Genomic DNA, 4,178 nt, shown 5'->3' with positions numbered 1-4,178 from the left:
AAATACCTTTAACATGTTCAATGGTTCTGTCTTGCGAGTTTAACCTGCAAAAACAAAATACGATGAAATAGTTGAGAAGAGAAAAATCGTAACGTTTGCTTTCAATTTGAATGTTGAAAAGAGACATATCAACTTTAAATTTTAATAAAAGATTCATTAAATGACTTTGGTATTCACCAATCTGGCGATTGTTTTTGGAATAACAAAATAAGACATGTTCATTACTATCATTGTCAGAAATGACATTCTCATAAGATGGAAGATTTCATCGTAACTTGATTTTTGTCATTTTCTAATTTGATACTTTTAACTTCATTCATACTTAAAAAAATTGTGACTCAATAACTTCCATCTTGATGGGTTTTCTGTCATTCTAATATTCCTGAACTTCTGAAATGTTCAGTCGAAGTCATTCAGCTGAAATGTATAGTTAAACACTGAAAGGAATCAAACTCTATCATATTGAAACTATATACATACATGCATTACACACGTGAACAATAGAGACTATTTCGTGTTTTACCGAACAGGAAATACAATAAGAATAAGATAAAATGACTATTGGTACATTTATCATGGACATTTGAACTTAAATGCTTAATAAGAGGTTGTGTCGAACCTGAATTGCTTTCAATAATGTACAACTGAATCTGATTACACTATTTCAAAGATCAATGTGACATCACAATAGTCATTTGTTAGTAGGTCATTATCATAATTTTTTCCATTGTTTTTTTTTGTGGAATTCATGGAAAGTGGTGTTTCATTTGACATCAAACTAACTTTTTATTATAGATTTACCTCAAACATGATTAAAAGCAAAACAGCAGTACTTATTTCAACAACAGAGAATTGCATTTTGGTTTTAGGTTTGCGTGAAATTCAAATTTAAATGTATAGATCTGTGTAGGACGAGTATTAAGTTCATCATTAAAATTGGTGTAGATTACAACTTGTTGTCTGAATAAGTTGGATTACCCGGGCAAAATTAACATACATTTAAATTACACACAAAAAACGGTTCACAAATTCAGTTTCGGATGAAAGAAATTATAATAAATTTCAAAAACCTGACTTAGGAAAATTATGGCTCATAATAATTTCCGACTTATTTACATATATGACGAAAGGGGTATGTTCAGAAGATATTAACATCAGCCCTTAAAACTGAAATATTCTTCATAAATTTGAAAATGTATTGATTTGTTTGTAAAATATGTGTCATCATTGAAAATTTAGACAAATTATGGAAAAAAACAGCTTATTTCAGGCGAAACTATACATCGTAAGCAAAAGGGGCCAAAATGCATAGACTGCATGTCTTGAACTTTAATATTCATACAAAAATACCATTTCATATTATAAATGGTGATAACAAAATTATCGTGATCGTTAATTCTTGCAAAATATTTGTTGTTATAAATTTGTTAGTTTCTGTAAGTTTTTTTTAAACAACTACCACTCCTCTCTGATTTAAATACAAATTTGTGTAAAGAATGTGAAAATTCAATTACATGTATATTGATTTTATCACAATGCTTATTTATCAAAATTAAAAAAAAGACGTCACAGCCATAATAATTAGTTACTTTTCATCGCAGTCTGATATTTAAAGAAACAAGTTACATTTACACTGTAATTAGAATTATTCATATAAGTTTATACGAAAATGTGCTTTGAAATAAGGTATTCTTGGTCTTAATACAAAGTAATTCGTAATATAAAGAAAATGGACATGATAAGTATAAAGGTAACCCCACCGGGATGAAATTTGTCAAGTCATTTTTTTCTTTAAACCTTCCTTGTGTTATGCATTTCTTTAGTCATGTGTTTGTTTTTAATGTAACTCATTTTTCTAAGGCTAAACGAGTATTTTTCTTCAATTTATCTATTATGTGAAGCTAATAAAATTGGATGGATGTTACAATTACCTCAGAAGCCAAAATATTAAATATCCGGGAAACAAAACCATGTGGTAGCATTATAACTTACAGAAGAAGAAAAAAGACGCAATGGTTCATCGTTAGTCTTCATTGTAAAAACACACACACACAGAAGACATTTGATATTCTTTGATATATCACATCGTTTTACATGCTTTTATTGTTTAGAATACAATGATTTAAGCTGTTTTATACTTATAATGTTCCATTATTCGTTTATTGTTTAATAGTTCTTTCAATAATAACTTCGATACACATACTACCACACAAAACAGATTTAATGAAACAAATATGAAGAAAATAAGTTTAAAAACTTAATTGTCTGCATAGAAACTAATGTGTCTGTTATTCTTACCTTCAATACCATGCGAAACTATCCACATTACAATTTCCTTTTAAAATGATTTCCAGGTTTTATTTTCAGATTGCCATGACTTTGGGTATTTGATTACTGTAAAAATATAGAATAACAATTCATAAGAAAGAAACTATTTGCACGCACCAGAATGGTGGGGAATTGTCTTCTGAAATTTTCATCCCCGAAAATATACTAATTGCTCGGTAATTGAGACGACTATTATCCTTTTATTATTGGTGTTATCCCTTAAATGAGTCTTTTGAAGATCCAAATCTTTCTTATATTTTAACACCTAATGCATTATGTTACATGTGTCCTGTTTAATTTATCTATTATATCTTAATGTCCAAACATTAAAATCTTGTTATAATTTAAAAATTCTCACTTGCTGCAATCAATGTCATCTTTATAACAGCAATTTTTTTTCTAGAATGCACCGATTGAGTTATTTCTCTATGAATATTTCTTTTTCGATTAATAATAATATATTTTAGGGAAATATTTTGATTTAGGGTTAAAAATGTATTCTGTCCTTGACCTTCTTAAACATACATCAGATTACAGTAAAGAGGTTTATGGTAAAACTTTCGACCAATGAAACATAATTTTCATTTTTAATTTATCATTTCAGATTCAGATATAACCTTATAATTTCGGCGCAGAATATTTATCGATGAAAATCTACTTCATTTTCACTTCTATTCAACCTTCGATTCAAAGTGTGTACAGTCTTATTTGTTTTCTGCAACCCCTTACTTGTGCAAAAATAAGAACAAAATAAGTATTAGTTCCAAAAAACACAAAAAGATCACTATTTTTTTAATCTCCATATTTTTTGGTGAAAAAAGAATTAAAAAGTTTTAATAAGACGCGATTTTCCATCAATGTTTAAATTGTGTCTATCAATAGGCATGATAAATTTGCTATTACGAGAAATTAGTTTGAAGTATTTTGTTTTTGTTAGTTCGAAATATAACATTAAAAAACAGTAACACCTGATTGAGCAAAATAAAACCGAAAAATAGCCAAACTGAAGTAGACTTGTTTTAAAAATGTGTTAGCTTATGAATGTATTTATTACATGCCAAATTTCGACAGATATAATTTCTGTATCGGATTTATCTTTATTGAGAATAACTGCGGATCCAGACATGCATGTAACTGCTAAAATGAATCCAAAATAAATAAAAAAGTCATTATTAATTTTGAAATAATGTTTAATTTCAAGACTATTATAGTTCGAATACTTGGATGATTTTACAAATTTGATTATTTTGAGCTATAGTTTGACCAACATTTGTTTTTATGTTGTTGTCTATTTAATTTTAACGTTAACGTTAACGTTGGGTAAGTAATTGTATCTAAACGGTCTGCATAGTTCTATTATGTAAACTTCCATAACGGATGACAGATGGGAAGTGGGAAGTGCTAGTCGTATCTCAGTTGAAATATTTAACTAACTTCAATTTTTTCTTTTTATATGTATTTACATACTTGAGACGTGTTATTTCAATGGTTTCAGTTAACCCTATACACACTAGTTTTTTTTGTTACATTGTACATACGATGTACAATGATAAGCGTTTTTATGTATGCCTATTCATTACATGGAAACCTATATACGACGGCAAAGAGAGCTTACAAAAAATACGACTTTAAGAAAGAATTGTTATTTTTTAGAGGATGAAATTTCCTTTAAAAACTTCCTTGACAATTTCAACGAATTTGCATTTTCAAAATTATCGCGTCCTAGAATATATGATTGTTACACAGTGTAAATCAATGTGGAAATAGACAGCAACACAAAACAATCATATGTGTGTTTATATCAGTTTTAACACAAGGGATTTTGAATTAACAAATTCAATTAAAACAAA

The sequence above is a fragment of the Perna viridis genome, chromosome 3 (genome assembly GCF_037379345.1).
Source record: "Perna viridis isolate PV_CMFRI_1.1 ecotype Kerala chromosome 3, ASM3737934v1, whole genome shotgun sequence".
Taxonomy (NCBI): Eukaryota; Metazoa; Mollusca; class Bivalvia; order Mytilida; family Mytilidae; genus Perna; species Perna viridis.
Note: the sequence above shows the minus strand (reverse complement) of the source record.